The 17,618-nt window shown below is 33.5% G+C and overlaps 1 long non-coding RNA gene across 1 annotated transcript; it reads right to left on the reverse strand.

Moving 5' to 3' along the window:
* Nucleotides 1–14,331: 14,331 nt before the first annotated feature.
* On the reverse strand, nucleotides 14,332–15,945 carry LOC138190685 (uncharacterized). Its single transcript, XR_011176725.1, has 3 exons — nucleotides 15,906–15,945; nucleotides 15,483–15,656; nucleotides 14,332–14,852 (listed from the first exon to the last, which is right to left on the reverse strand). It is a non-coding gene; the product is annotated as an uncharacterized lncRNA (long non-coding RNA).
* Between the last annotated feature and the right edge of the window lie 1,673 nt (nucleotides 15,946–17,618).

Here is a 17,618-nt window from a genome sequence, read left to right on the forward strand (position 1 = left end):
AATCATCCACTCAGATACGCTACCTGACGGATCAAATATAAACTACTCTATGCAGGTCAAGCTTAAACTGCTGATCTCAAATATAATATGTGAGAAATGTAGTTTAAAAGTGTTAAACTTTTTCTTAAATATTAAGTAATCAATCATTATCTATAAGCTTAGTTATTACTTAAAAACATCTTAAATTTCAATATTTGATCAAAAAATTTAATCATGGAGTTTCCACCACGAGAAAATAAAAATAAAACTGTCTGCTGCGTGTATGGGTGTAATAGCAAGTCTAGTAAGAACAATACAGTTCGATTTTACGCTTTTCCTTCGGCAAATTCTAGTTTTGTAGTAATCAAAAATAAATTTGGTGATGATGAAGTAATTGATCGTCGATTAGCTTGGATAAAAGCATTGAAAATTGGGAATAAGGTTACACAGTCAAAAAAAGTGTGTTCATTACATTTCACCAAAAATGACTTCATACCAACATGTAAGTAATTACCTATAGAATTTCATTTTATAATTATTTGTTTATCATCAATATGAAATGAAATTTTTTGTCGTGTAATATTTGTCAGAAAAAATAAAAAACAATAAACATTAAATTTTATTTTTCATTGCAGCCAATGTCAATCCTCTTCGTTCTCATTTGAAAAAAACAAGCGTTCCGTCATGCAACCTTCCTCAAACATCATTAACATCATTTGATAAACCAAATGTGAGTCAAATCCAAAGCAGAAACGAAAGACAACGTCAAAGATCATTGAAGAAAAAATCATCTATCATCACTGATACGTTTGAAGGTATTTCCACAGCTACTCGAGATGACCCCTTAGACCAGACACAAGGTAATCCGTGTAGTGGAGATCAATCTAATGTTGAAGTAACGACTGAAGACTTGCTGCTGTTGTCTAACACGGTATCTGTTGATAACGTGACAAGATCCGAAAATAGTTTGCCTATTATACATCGTGATGTTGCGATTCAAGTCGAGAGTGATTATCTGACTCCCAAATTATCGAGTAAAGTAAAAACTGATAAACAGCTTAGTACGTTAACTGGATTATCTAATTTTCAAATTTTATTTACTATCGAGAAGTTAATCATTAAAGCACAATCACTGCGTCGTATCTCAATCGCTTGTATTACATTTAATTTACGAGAGTTAATTATAATGACTTTTATGAAATTGAAGCAAAACATGTCATATGCAACTCTAGCAATTTTCTTTGAAGTATCCAGTCAAGCTTGCAAAGAATTGATTTGGAAAATGATCGACATTTTATACGTTGTTTTAAAACCCAGTATTCGATGGCCTAGCAAAGAAAATATTTTAAAGAATATTCCTTTGTGCTTCAAAGATTTTGAACAAGTTCGAGTAGTTGTTGACTGTACTGAAATTAAAATTCAGAAACCTTCCAAACTGTGCTGTCAACTACAAGCCTACTCTTACTATAAATCTACATATACGATTAAGTTTATGACTGGTGTTACACCAGCAGGGCTCATTTCTTTCGTAAGCCTTCCGTATGGTGGACGTGTGTCAGATAATGCCATATTTGAACAAAGCAATATTATTACTATGATGGATAAAAAAGACATTGTACTGGCAGATAAAGGATTCACCATGAATGAGTTTTGCAGAAAACATGACGTCACGCTGTGTACACCTTTTTTTCTCAGAGACAAACAGCAATTTTCAAAATCTGAAGCAAATATAAATCGATATGTTGCTAAAGCTCGGGTACATATTGAAAGAAGTAATCAACGCTTGAAAGCTTTTGACATTTTAGGCACAACTATGCCTGCATGTCTTATGAGTAAAGTTAAAGAAATTTTCACGATTATTTGTGGTGTGGTAAATATGAGTGCGCCGAGATGAATTTTATAGCTGAAAAAATAGATTTATTATTTTTTTTGGTTTGAAAAAATTCATAAGTAATTAAATTTTATAAATCGATGTTTATTTATAATATTTCCATATAAATATAAATATTTTTTTATTCACAAAAAAATATTAATTATAATCTGTGAATTTTTTAAGTCCAAACATTTTTAAAATACAATAAAAAATAGTAATTATAGTTGTGCTTTTATAACTATAGTAATAAATTACACAAATAATTATTAAACAAGTAAGAATGTTATTTAATGAAACAAACAGTTGTTAAAGATATAATTATTTAAAAGGTTAATAAAGAAATATTTTTGGATGGTAAAGTAGTTAAATTTCTTTCAAACATAAATATTGTCAATTACAATGATAAAAAATAAAATTTGTTCAATTATTATTGTTAGGATCATTTGAAGTTTGAGCGATGCAGATGTAATGAATCATTTTATTAAAGTAAGTACTTTTCAAAGAATGCAGCAATTCTTTTGCATACAATTCATCAAAATCAGCAGTCAATACAGCTAATTTGTCATCAAAAGATGTATAAATAATAAAATCAGTGACTGACATGTTTAAAACAGCCATACCTATTTAAACTTGAGCGTAATAGGAGTGTTTTTTTTTAAGCTCCAAGTTCCATTTTCAAAAACTAACCATGTTAATAATTGAAATACTTCTTCTAGTTTTCGCTTTTTACCCTCATAAGGACATTTTATCTCAACCAATTTTACAGGATTATTATTTTTGTCAAAAACCACACCGTCTGGTGAATATGCTAACCATGGGTTTTTTTCAGAGACAACAAGACCACATTCAGCTACTGTGATAGAAGGTTCAGATTCATCGTACAGGTTTCGAGCTAAAGGCTTATTATTTAAACCGTGTTGTGTGTAAGCATTAGTTATCGATTCTGGATAAAAATATTTTTCTGATTTTTGACGCCAATCAGGTTTTTTATTATTGCGATAGGTAAATGATTGATAAGAATCACTACCAGTTATTCTAAACTGTCTTTCTTCCAGCCAAGTTGAATGAAACTGCATTGTTTTTACACAGATATCAACAACATTTCCATTCAACCCAGATACTATTTTTTGGCGGCATTCTCTAATAGGTTGTACTTTAACTTGCTCTAGCTGACTTAAAAAATTAGAAGAAAGTTGATTTTTGAAGAGTGCTTGGATTCTAGATAGATCACACGTAGAATTATTATTAATAATCTCAAGAACGTCGTGTCTTCCAGTTCTAAATAAAACAAAGAATTGAATAGTTAACAAATGTGCAAAATTAAAGAAAAAAAATATACAAATTATTTAGTTATGTATATTTCGTTACATGTGTTCCTTCAATGCACTGCAGGGTAAATTTTCTAACATAATATTTAGCAGTTCGTCATTTTCTTCTTCAGTCAGCTTTATTAGTTCCATACAAACCGGTGGGTCTTGATTTTTTTTTTTATGTTTTTTACCTGGAGCCTCCAAATTTTTCTGTAGCTTTAATTGAAAACAGTCGTGTTCTTCCAATGGTTTAGGTTCATACTTTTCAAGCGCATCCTTTTGCGGAGCACTCCACGTGCATTTTTTGTCAGTGCAAGTGATAAGCTGCAATTTTTCAACAGCATTTCTAAAAAAATTGAGATATAATATTAACAGTAGAGTCATTTTATAGAATTAAATTTTACTATGCTTGTTAAATTTATTTATAAGCAAAAAACTAACCTGTTGCAGTAGAGAAGTGTAGCTACTACATGCTTACAGCTTTCACTTAGACCAGCCTTGCACGAACATGACATTCCCATTATTTTCCCATTTTGCGATATTGCACCCACAATTTCATGCGGTGGATCTTTTAAACGAGAAGTTTGGAGACAGAATGCAATTATTTTATACACATTATCACAACTAGTATCTGATTGCTGTAGGCCACATTTCATTAGATGTCCCGCATCAAGTATATCTTCACCACCAATAAAATTCTTATGACTAGGCTGAGTATTTGCAAACTCGCAAATTTCTTGTATTGAAATTTTCATATTTTATTGAATTTTTTTTGAAAATTCGAGTTTAATAACTGTAAATAAATACACGCTTTCACATAAGAACACGACAGCTGATTTAAAAATGCGTTTTAGAATAGTTACTGCTTCTGCTGCAAGGAGAAGCCACGCCTAGGTAGTCTACGGTTAAAGCACAGAATCTTACAAATGATGAAGAAATTGAGAAATATCATGAGAAACGAAAGAACAAGAGAGAGAAGTCAATCAGATGATATCTAACAAGGAAAGTCATTCCGCTGACATCTTTCGATTTTGATGAAATTCATATGTTATTCTACATCAAAATCTAAGAGACACGTATTTTTTTTTATCGGCGGAAAAACGTTTCTAGGGGGTGAAATGTTGCTTTGGAGTTGAGACCTCCGAGGGGTACTTTTCAGGTTTCACCTATTTTCACTTGAGATAATCGAATGCACCCAGATGGATAATTACCTTAACGATGAACGCTGGAAAATGCGACTGGTTTTACATCGGGGGGTTGCATGGGAAAAAAGTTATAGCCGTTAAAATTCATAAAATCGTATTATAAAAAAACTATTTCACCTATCTCGATGGATTCAATTACACTTTGAAGAGCGAAAAAAATAATACATATAGGTTTTTGCGTTTTTCTCGCAAATCAAGTTAAGCGGGTGAACTACCCCTACGTATGTTTACATTTAATCTTTATAAAACGGCAGTAATTCTTTTTTTTTTAATTTATGACAACCGTATCACGTATATAGCATTGAATGAACGGTTTTATCTAGGAGCCAACTTATTTACAGATCGATCTTTGGTTGAAAAAGTATTTATATCTGACCTATCAATAATTCTGACTGATTTATATTTGGCAATGGGATACCATGAGCATACGATAAGCACTTACATATATTGGTTTCGGTAGATAAGACCAAGTTTTGGGATGACGCACATAAAAACTGCGAAGTAAATGAATAAAAGAGAGCGTACAATATGCTTGTTTCTTTTATTGATAATATATCAACCGTTTAACAAAATAATAACTATAGCAATGAATAGAAGCGAATATATAATCATATGCTCTATTAGCCGTTGTAAGTACTGCAGTAATGATATAGTTATTGAAAAAGTGTTTAAAACGTAACGACTTTTTACACCAGGAACAGCGAACAATAGCAACATTTTCACATCCTGGAACTTCACAGTGTGAGTTGCAGGAATCTCCGAATGCAAAGTGTACAGGATTTTCAAAATTCGCTGGTTTTTCTTCTATGTAACTATTTTTGTAACAAGAATATTTGAAAAGATCGATATAACGTGGTGACGACAGTTGGTTATGAACAAGTGACTGAAGCTTTATGATATTGTTTCTTAAATGCAAATCAGTATCATAATTCATCAAAAGACATTTATCAGAAAAATGTCTAACAAAATTTTTCCACACTCGGAATCCAAAAACATCGAGGGGCTGGATTTTTCCGGTAGTTCCTTTAGGTATAATCATTACTTGGACATCTCTGTTTGAAGGTTTCACATCAAGTACAGCTTTGGGACAGTGTCCAGTCCAAGAATCAATCAGCAATAAAGATTCTGAACCGACTTTCGGGAAAAATACATGCTGCAATCAAATTATAAAATGATCTGAAAATAGAAAAAACTATTATTTTTTCATTCGAAAAAATGTCTGTACAAAAATAGTGGGTGTAATTTATACCTGAAGTAATCTTCCCAGACTTGGATACTTCTATGTACAGATTATCTGGTCTGAAAAGCGTTTTCTCCACTATCGGACCAGTCTTGCCAGTTGGTTCTTTTGAAACCAAAAATAGAGGAGATAGAAGCTTGCCGTCAGCTGATATAGTCGGCTGAATAGTGTAACTGTGGCTGGTAGAAGAGACTGATTGTACAAGACATTGTACTTGCTTTGCTCCTTCGACTGCTAAGTTCTTCCGGAATGCATTTCTAGTTGGAAGCCACTCTGATCTGCGTTGAATGTATTTGACAATCCGTACGTTTTAATATTTTGCTTTACGTCATAGACAAATTTTTGAATTTGTTGTTCCAAGACTTTTCCATCTTACATTGTTTTGGATGTAATAAATTTATTAATTTTTCTCGATACGATACGATGAGCTGCTTTGAATGAGTTCATCCACGTACGAGACACTTTGAAACGAAAATCAGTATGCCCTATCTCTTTTTGAGCATTAAAGCCCATTTTTTCAAATCAGAATCGTGCACTATGTGCGTAACCACAAATTCGTGGTAATATTTTTTTGTATGTCGCCCCGTTGTTCAAATTGTGGGCCCACCGGTGCAACTTCCGTATAGATCGCACGTTCTTGAACTTTTGTTCAACACTGCCCAAACCCAAATTCCCTTTCTTCCCGCTGCGCCAATACTCAACGGCCCTTAATTTGTACTCGTAAGATAAGTCTTCGTTATCGCGAGATCATGTATCAGGCGAAAGTACTGGTTTGTACAGGGCGTTTGCCCATTCTTCATCTTCAACAATTTCCATTTGCTAATCCTTGTACGGTTCTTCAGAATGTAAAGAATTTTCTTCTACCATTTCGAAACCACTGTATTCGTTCATTGCACTCAACAAAATATTTTCAAAGTTTTCTTTCAACTGTATTTCATCGTTATTTACTGGCGAATCCGGTAAGCGCATTCTAATAACGTTCAAAGGATTAATCTTCATTTTGATTAATATTTGCAATTTCATTTTAAATAATCTCGAATTGTAAGTGACTTTTTTCGTCGTGTAGAGAAATTATAGCGGACTGTGGTGATTATATTCCGCGATCGCAGTTTTATCACTGCTTCTACGTCGTATTTCAAATCTGATTATGGGAGCGAGTCACAGACTAAACAGAGGTGACTCCCAGATAACACCTTCAAGTAAGGGGGCCGGGGGGGGGGGGGGGCATTACAACAACTATGAAAATATGTCAGCATTCACTAAATTTTTGTAAAAAATATAAGGAATAGATATTTTTCGAAATTCGTCTTGTGGTATATTCAATATTAACTAATAAAAAAAATTGTTATCCGTAAAAGTTATCCAATCTGTCATTTTTGGCGGCAAAAATAAAGGAGCGAATTCTTTTAAACTGTGAATGTGATTCGTATGAATACCGTAAAAAGTTACAAAAAATGAAAAATTGATAAAGTTGTAGAATTTTCAGCAGAAAAATTTGATTTTTTCCAATTTTTCTTGCTCAATTAGGTAAAATCCATTGTTTATATGAATTTTAAAAAAACGTTTTAAGTATAACTAGAAGAGTCTCAAATTGCCTTTGAAGAAAAAACAAACCATTTAGATTGGATGCATACTTTTGGTCATATCACTTTCACCAATTATGAAAATGTAATTTCGAGAAAAATGTGTGCATCGTTTAATACGTAGATGTTGAGAATTTACAGATATACGTATCACTGAGAGACGAAACAAGGAAACAAAGGATTACTGCCGTTTTATTGAGATTAAATGTAAACATACGTAGGGGTAGTTCACCCCCTTAACTTAATTTGCGAGAAAAACGCAAAAACCCATATGTATTATTTTTTTTTGCTTTTCAAAGTGCAATTGAATCCATCGAGATAGGTGCAATAATTTTTTTGTTATAACGATTTTATGGATTTCAACCCCTATAACTTTTTTCCTCCCGATATGAAACCAGTTGCATTTTTCAGAGTTTATCATTAAGGTGATTATCCATTTGGGTGCATTCGATTATCTCAAGTGAAAATAGGTGAAACCTGAAAAGTACCCCTCGAAGGTCTCAACTTCAAAGGATAATTTCACCGTTTGCACATTGCTTGTCTGCCGGGTTTCTCATCGGAAGCAAGGATTCAAAAAGGGTAAACACAACATCTACACACTACAGTCTCCTTATACATCGTGCATGCAGAGAAGAAACTCTTACTCATACTTAAACCGGGCACAGGAAAAAAAATTCGAACTCACTGGCGATGAGAGAAATTAACGACAACAGAGTCAGGGCGGCTAGGTGGTCTAGTGGAGTATGGCTCCGGTCAAGCATCTCTAGATACCAGGTTCGATTCCTGGCTCCGTCGTTAATTTTTCGAATTCACCAGTTTTTCAAATTTACATTCTTTCAACAAAATTCTCTCGTAGATTAATGATTTGCACATCCGCATCTCATTTATTAGACGGCATTGCTTGTCTTACGGGCTTCTCATCGGAAGCGAGGATTCAAAAAGGGTAAACACAACATCTACACACTACAGTCTCCTTATACATCGTGCATGCAGAGAAGAAACTTTTACTCATATTCGATAATTTCACCCCCTAAAAACGTTTTCCCGCCGATAACACAAAAATACACGTCTCTTAGATTTTGATGTAGAATACCATATATAAATTTCATCAATATCGAAGGATGTCAGCGGAAAGACTTTCTTTGTAAGTTAGATCAGAGGTTCAGAAATTCAATTTAGGAAAACACGATACTCGATACAGAATTCAGGATTCGAAAATTATAATAACGAAGACAAATTGATAAGTAGTGTCTAGCTTGGAATATATGCGGATAGATATCAGATGAATAATGGTAAGATACAGGGAAGATACAAATATTCTTAACGTATTAAGAAAAGAGATTATACGAAAGGCACGATAATGCGATATATTACTAGCGAGAAGAACTACGGGCAAATTACGTGCCAGCGATAATTAAAGCGAAAGTTGACCAGAAAAATGTAACTCGGTACAGCGCAATACTTCAGGTACCGAGAACGACGTGTTACACCGCGTAGCGATGGAAGATCGCGCACGCGATTTATAAACTATATTAATTATTCATTAGTGATCGACGGCCAGGCACATTGATCGAATCAGACAGAAAGATACAGACAATGTAATCGAAACTGCGATAAAGGAGAGAGATAAGATGCTAAGAATAAGACAACTGAGATAATATGTTGTAATTTTCGGAGAAGTTGCGCAAAAATACAGGTTCACGAGCTTGACTGGATTCCAATTACAGTGAGGAAAGAAAATGCTTTGAAAATGCTTCGACAATGTTGTAATGATACATGAATAAAGAAGTACGTGCTTTCCATTTTACGTCTGGAATAAGAATATAGGTTGATACAGCAACCTTAGTCACTTGTTAACATTACTAGTATATCATTACAAAGAGGAGTTAAACGGGTGATTTTACCCTTTTATAACAATATATATATTGTAACGCTAAATTCTGTTATCCTCAGATGAGGACTCACCGTTGACATTTTGGCACGATTCTCCGCTTATTCGGACCATCAAACTATAACAAAATCAATCATGTTGGGTGCCAGACGCGTTAGCGTCGATTTTCAAGCAATAATATGAATCAATAAAATTGACACGAAACCGTACGAAAAATAATTAGAGAATCGGTTGTATGGCTAGCTAGGCTCAGGTACTCACACGAACTGGTAGAGTGGCGGTATTCAAGGCAACTAACAATAATGACAGAATTAAAGAAAATAATGAACTCAAGTCCGGAAAAATGAACAGGTCAATCGATCATATATTGTCGAGAAGGTTACAGGCCTGAGACCGGCAAATGAAACGGTATCGACAGCGGTAGTTGATAAAATGAGCAATCGTTGTTTACAAAAATTTCGGTAGAATAGAATTCAAACGCTAGCTTTGAAACGAGAGACGGTAGTTAACAGAAAAATGAAGGTAGGTCTGGAGAAGCGATGTAATGCAAGAATTTACTTGAAACTACACGTCACTGGGAGACGTGATCTTACCCAAGGTGCAAATGACGCTACGAAAATTATTATTCTGTCAATTAAAAACGACAGTGAGAACTTGACTGCAATCGGTAGAAAACAAAGTAACGATAGCTCGGTAGATAATACGAAGAATTTACCATAGATTACAACCAGTACGAGAAATTGACATTCATTACTAATTTACAAAATCGGAAGCGTAAACGATCGATCAGATGATTATTGATAAAGTTATTCATCATTGATAAAATGGATAATTTCCAATAATTACGGATCTGAAGAATTGAACAATGAATTCCCAAACACAATTTTCGAGAGAATACAAATACAAAATTATGAGAGAGTGAGAATTTCGGAGAGTTCACAAAATAAAGAGATACACTAAATATACCGCAGTACAAAAGAATCAAGAATAATACCCAGAACTTGACTTAACAAGATACAGAGGCAAAAATAATATAGAATTGCCAATAGCAATAGAAAAAGGTGCGGTAATATTTACTGGCTGATTCTACGCTCGAGTATACTTCAAGGAACTCGATGTACGACACAATAAGCAGAAAATAAATAAAAATATATTAAGCAATAACAGAAATAAAATATAAGGAACACTGCTATTACAAATAATTACGAAACGAAAGGTAAAGCCACTAGGGCTAAAAATACGATAGAAACTACAGAAGCAGACTAATAGAAATTCACGAACAATCAGAAAATTCATAAATACAGGAGAACTGTTCACAAACAACCTTGTGAAACCAACTTGTCGGTCGCGCGCCGTACAACTCACGCACCGCAACAAGCGTTTCACGCTTTCCAGTCGCGCGCCACAGAAGAAAGCACGACGTCACACGCGCCGCTCACGCCACCCACGCAGCCGAGCGCGTCCCGCAATCAGCCAACGTGGTCTCCCGCTGTTGAAGTGGAACCGAGGCTGCGATAAGAGACCACCGATCTCACCGATCGGCAGGACAACTTCGGTCTCGCCGGAATTGACCAGCTATAGGGACCGTGCGTTAGACCGTCACGCCAACTGGTGATAGAAATGTAAAAAATTCGGGCAAAAAAGTTGGGCAAAAGCACGCGATATTTTGTTTCTCTATTTTTAATAATATAAATATTAAAATTATTCATAACGTCTTCATCCGTAAAGTCTTGCTGTATCAAAGGATGTACAGAAAAATCACGTCGGATGCACCAAGTCAATTCGCCAGTAAAATTTTATTGTTTTCCTTCGAGTGAACGTGGAGTCTCATGGAAGTATGATAAACGTATCAAGTGGATAAATGCCGTAAAAAATTATGTGTAAGTAATGAATTATAATTATTAGCAATAGTAGTAATGTTATTATTCAAAGATTTTTAAATGAAATACAGTGATATTTTGTTAAAAAAAAAATTACATACAATAATTAAATTTAAATTTATGGAGTAGTATAAATCTAACCTTCAAATTTTGTTGTTTATTTTAGAAAAAATCCGAAAAACTGGGAGTCAAATTAACATACGAGAATTTGTAGTGCTCACTTCATAAATAATAGTAAATCAGATAACTCCAATCACCCATCATACATTCCTTCTATTTTTCCTGGAAAAGAAAATGTTAAGAAATCAATTCAACGGCTGCAACGATTTGAACGGTCAAGAATACGTCAATTAAATAAACAAATCAACGTCTCGAAATCTGCAGTGATTAATAATACAAACAGCAGTATAAACAGTGATAATTCAATAGCATATAAGGATACTAGTTGTTTAAGTGACATTGTCATGGAGCAAGACACAGAAGTTCAGGAAGACTTTTTTATGAATGATACGAATGCTTCTGATATGAATACTTCTCCTCGGGTTTTTCGAAGTATAACTTGTCACACTGAGCAATTTATATCAGATAGTTCGACAGATACTTGTACTTATTTTTTTGTAATTTGAATCATCATGATGGCATTAGTACCGCTGCAGTCCAGGTCAATATATCTGTGACAAAAACCACGGATAAAATGTGTCAAGCTTCGATGCCACTTATGAAGAAAAAGGTCCAAGATTCCATTTGCGATCCAATCGATTTTGAATCCAAAAAATCGCAATGTCGAGGTTTTCGTGGGTTATCTATCACAACTAATGAAGCTATGAGTAGCTCAACAGGTGTTACATTGCCTATATTCTCATTCCTTTTAAATCTACTCCCAGACTGCAAAAATTCTAAAGTTGATAAAAAAACAAAATTATTGATAACATTGGTGAAACTAAAAACCGGTTTGACATTTACCGCGATGTCAGTCTTGTTCGATATTCATCGCACTACTGTTTATCGAATATTTATAAATAATCTGCAGCAGATGAACATAATAATGAAAAACTTCATTTTTTAGCCATCAAAAGTCGCTGTACAAACAACCTTACCAGAAGCATTCAAAATACATTACCCCAACACACGTGTTATTATTGATTGCACCGAAGTCAAGACAGAAGTTCCACCAGAAGTTAAACATCGGGTTCTAATGTATTCAGATTATAAACATCATCACACAATAAAATTTTTAGTTGGATGTGCTCCAAATGGATTTATAAGTTTTCTGTCAAAGTGTTATGGTGGTCGTGCTGGTGATTGTTACATTACAAATGATTGTGGTTTAGTGGATTTAATTGAGCCTGGAGATGTTGTGCTAGCAGATAAAGGATTCCCACAAATACAAACTAAAGTCGAAGAAAAAAACGCAATCTTTGTGATGCCTCCATTTTGTACAAAAGATCAATTTTCACCTGAGGAAGTAGATGAAACTTACAATATTGCTTCAGTGAGAATACACATTGAACGCATGAATCAAAGAATGAAAGACTTTTATATTCTCTCCAAAGTGCCAGCATCACTATTTTCTCATGTCGATGAAATTGTTTTTGTCATTTGTGCTATTATGAATATTCAAAAGCCTCTGTTTAAAGAACGAAATCAATCAACGACAGAATGTAAAACGAAGGAATAAATTGTAAATTTAATGAATTAAATAACATGTGTAATTAGTATGAAATGTAACTTTATTAAAATCTGATGAATAAACTATTAAAATAATCAAAGTATATATTATTTTTTTTGGAACTGTGCTTAAATTATGAATTTTTATATCATAAAAATACTTACAAAAATATTTGGTAATGTTATTTTGGCTGTATTATTATAAATTATGAATTATTTTTTATATTTAGCTATTAAAAAAAGGAAAACTAACAGAACATTCTTAAAAAATTTCTATAAGTTGACAGTTATTTTTAAATAACTTTTAAAAGATATCTGTAATTGTTTACTTTTTATAATCAATAAATAATCTTGGAAGATAATTAACAAAATAAAATTGCTCTAGTTTAGGAACTAATTTACTCAAGAACAAATTATTGCGAGCAATTGTTATGAGAACACAGCCCAGAGGTGAGTAAACAAATAAATCGCAGAAAGCGATATTTGTTACTTACATTTGCAGCTGGACTTGCGTATAAATGGAATGAGTTTCACTCAAATAAATTCCATTTTCGTCTAACTTCAAATATTGCACGTTACACTTTCTTGCTGTCGCGTCGTAAATTGGTATCTTTTTGCACGTGTAAGGACACTTTATTTCTATCAATCGCTTTTGCCAAATATCAGGACCATATTCTAAAATAGCGTCAGGAGAACAGCTTAACCAAGGTTGATGAATATTAATCACAAGGCCGACTTGAACAATTTTGCAATCTGGACTTAGGAGTTTTTTATATTCATTCAAAGCTGTCTTTTCCATTTTTTTTACCATAAGCCATGGTTGCTGTCTCCACTTTACTAGGTGTAATTAACTCTCTAATAGCTTTATCAATATCAAAACGGTCCCCTTTTAATTTGTGGCCATTACTTGCTGTTATTCGTAGTATACGTTGCTTGTACCACTCATCCGTCTTTGACTGTAAAATCGTTTGCATGCAAATGTTTATCATTTTTGTTTTATCACAACACACTTCACTTATGTAAAAATCATAAATATCACTTGTTATAATATTCTCTTGTGAATAAAGTTCGTTTACAGACTGCAGCTGAAGTATTTCCGACAGCGTTTTTTCAATTTCTATTTCGCCCTTACGTTGTTTATTTATTTTAACTAAAGCTACCAATGATTCAGCTGCTATGATTTCATTTTCATTTCTTCGGTCAATATTTATCATTGTTGCAAGAGGTGTCCCAGCCAAATCATTCGGAAAGATTAGAGTTTCCAACTTACATGGCACTATGTTTGGATTTTTGACACAGTAAGGCGGTAGAGGGAACAATTTGCTCATTCTTATTCCTTTATCGTAATCCAAAAGCTGTCGACAAGAGGGCTTACCCCATTCTTGACCATGACTAGTCTTAGAATCCGCTGTGTCAGCTGAATTGCCATAATAAATCACAGCACACGTGTGCTTACATTTACCAGACAATCCAGATTAGCAGGTACACACAGCACGACTAATATTGCGCTCGTTATCTAACTAAAATAAAATGATTTACTGATCAACGTTTATTAATTTCATTTCAAAGTTGAAAAAAAAATTAAGAGATATAAATACATACCGTTATTTTGACGTTATAATTTTCTAGTTTTATACACCGCAGAAAGAACCTCACCGGTTACTGTCACAACGTTATTTAGAAGCCTTTTTTCCACGACATGAAATACATGACCTGATTCATAGAGTTTTTTACCATTGAAGTCGTTTTGACCTCGAAAATTAGTATTATTAATTGGTTGAAAACCGTATTTAATAATTTTTTCCATTTTTAATTAACATTAATCCATATAAATACATTAACTATATTGACATTTTTGCCCGTTTTTTGCTTTTGTTAAACAACAGGGCGCGCTACTTTCGGCTAAAGTGCTGCCTCTACATTTAGTGCACGGTTTCTATACGACCTACACTGTTACGCTACGAGTACGCTACAGCCACAGACCAGCACGCAGGCTTTTTGGACAACTGCATGACGGACTTTTACAACCCGGCACCAGAACCGCCGTCCTCCAACGCCGCTTAGCTCTCCGGAAAGCAGTTACACGCCACCACCGAGAACCGCACCGATTCAGCACCGCACATCATCGCTGCAGCCTCCACCGCGGTGCAACAAGACCACGAGCACCCCTTCCCTCGCGTGGCAACCAATTAAGTGACTGCTTTTGTATATATGTATATTAAACTGTAAATACATAAGGTGTACATACAACATAATTAAAGTCTCATCTTTGACACCACAGCGATCAACTCCTTCCACGCGGCTCGGTCGAAAAGCTAACACTACTAACTAACACTAAAGTCAATCTTTATGATAATGAAAAATATGGTATCCTGCTTTTTAAAACAACCAAAAAATATAAAAAATAATAAACAAAGAAACATTACTACTGCTAATTAATTATCACAACCGATATTTTAGGTCGACATAATACTTTTGAAGTAACTAAAGTAATTAACTTTAATTGTACAACACCTTACAAACAAATCAGTCTTAACATTGTACTTTGGGGAAAAATATTTAAATTAATTAATTCTTCTGAAAGACCGGTACAGATACAGGAAAATAATAAAGTAATGTTCTCCCTTTTAGACTTAGATCTGGATCTGGTAACTTCTGCAATATTTGGTCAAAACTGACATCAAAAATATCATTTTCGTCCATTCTAAACTTGTGGCCCTTCTTATCACAAATTTTCATAAAAGTTACTCATGACTTTTTTTTTTACACGATACTTATAACAATGCTCTCTCCAAACCTTTGTTACAGCCTTATGCTCACGACGACGCATATCTTTAACTAATTTTCTTTTACCTTTTGCTTTTTTCTGTTGATACTTCTGCCTTTCTTTTTCTTCCAATTCTCCTTTTTTTTTGACGGTTATTTTTAAGTCGTTGATATCTCAAACGCTCAGCTATAAGTTTTTGTTCAAGTATTTCTTCTCTTGTTCTGGGTGACTTCTTTTTCGGTGGCATTTTGAGGTACTACCTAAAAAAGAGACGTTACTTTTAGTGGTCAAAACCCAAGGAAACAGGAGTATGAACAGTTCCCTGTGCTATGAAATGACAGGGGAATGTTGGCCAGGGGACTGTAATTTTTACATGAATACTTAATAAAACAATATCATTACAAACATTCAGATAAGCGCAACAGATGTGGCTACATACTAAATGATCAATTATTTTAAACAAATTATCGTTATTAAAAGTCTTAAAATAGTAAAAAAAAAAGGCTTACCAGGGAAATGTTTTTACTAACGGCCGAGACGCGTGGTTCACCAAAAGACGCAGTAATAGCACCAAACAAAATGGTGGCTGCCCGCTAGCGACGCAACCGAACAAACTTCACACCGATTGCGTTCCGTTTCGCACTCTAAATACTTCGCGCCAAAACTAAATATAACTTCAGCGCGATTTTAAAGTTTCAACAAGGGGCTGTTTTAATAATTTGAGGACAGCATTCACACATGGATATTTTAATAAAAATTCTATTGTAAAAATATAATTGTGATGTATAAAGATGCTAACTATTTTTGTTGATGTATTTGGATATTTTTTATTTAATTATCAACGGCACAAAAATGAATATTTGTAACAAGATTTGTAATTCTGGAAAAGGGACGTACCAGGGGACTGTGTTTTGAGACGTATGAGGTTCATTTATTCGAATATTCCATTAGTAAATTACTAAATAAGCTATGGCGTGCCAAGAATACCTAATTGGGTATTTGCATGATTTTTACATTTCTTAACTTTTGATGTTTTTCGATTCTATAAATTTTTTTAGAATTTTTGAAAAAAAAATATTTTGTTTTTGTTTATAAGTATTTAAATAATTCAATAAATAAAAGTGGTACTAAATCACATAAAAGTCACGTGACATAAAACGGAATGTGATTGGTTTGACGTCATTGTGCTGCTACTGGCGCGTTTATTTGAATTCACAAAGAGTAATGTACAATATTTTCTAGCGCTAAAAAAATTTTAAGTAAGTTTTTTGAACTTTAAGTTTGATACATTGTATAATTAATGTCAGACTTCGGTGAAAATAATTAAAATAGAAATCAATTTTTGTGTGGTGTTTTTTTTTTTTTTAACTCACACGGATAATTGTGTGGAGGTTATGATCACGTCAATGTTATTATACTAAGAATGTTAAGCAAGCATTAGTTTGTGTATTTTTACAAGTTGGTACTATACACCAACAAAAATCGTTTTTTAATGACATATTAAATAATTTAATAACTTTAGTTTATAATAAACAGCACTATCAGACGTTCTTCTCATCAATCACAACACAGAGCAACAGCTGATTACACGTACGGCGTGCTTACAGGAGAACTTGGCGCTAAAAATTTCAAAAAAATTCAGCATTGTGACGTCACATACGCGAGATGGAGCTACTTATTCATTTAAATATTGCCTTTTTTTTATTTATTAAATTATTTAAATACTTATAAACAAAAACAAAATATTTTTTTTTCAAAAATTCTAAAAAAATTTATAGAATCGAAAAACATCAAAAGTTAAGAAATATAAAAATCATGCAAATACCCAATTCTATGCTGGTATTGATACAATAAACTGGGAAACTTTAAGATTTATTTCATGAATTTAGCTTGGGACAGCGATTTTCCATTTAGTGGAGAAATGCCCATATAATTTTACTCTTCATAATATTGGTTCTACGCGAAGAACCCGATGGTGGTCCATGCAACAAGAATAGTGAGGAAAACGTAGACGCAGTAAACGCTGCATGGGGATTCACGACACGTGGTCAAAAGGCTCCTTTTAAGAATATGAGTGCAAATAAATTTTTTCACTCGTATTAAAATTTATTAAAAGTATTAAACGGTGTTGAGATATAATAACAATGATGATTATCTGCAGAACATCGTCTTTGAGAAAAAATTTTAAAAAACGTAATAAAGAATGCAGAAACAATAATAAT

The sequence above is a fragment of the Neodiprion pinetum genome, chromosome 3 (genome assembly GCF_021155775.2).
Source record: "Neodiprion pinetum isolate iyNeoPine1 chromosome 3, iyNeoPine1.2, whole genome shotgun sequence".
Classification (NCBI taxonomy): Eukaryota; Metazoa; Arthropoda; class Insecta; order Hymenoptera; family Diprionidae; genus Neodiprion; species Neodiprion pinetum.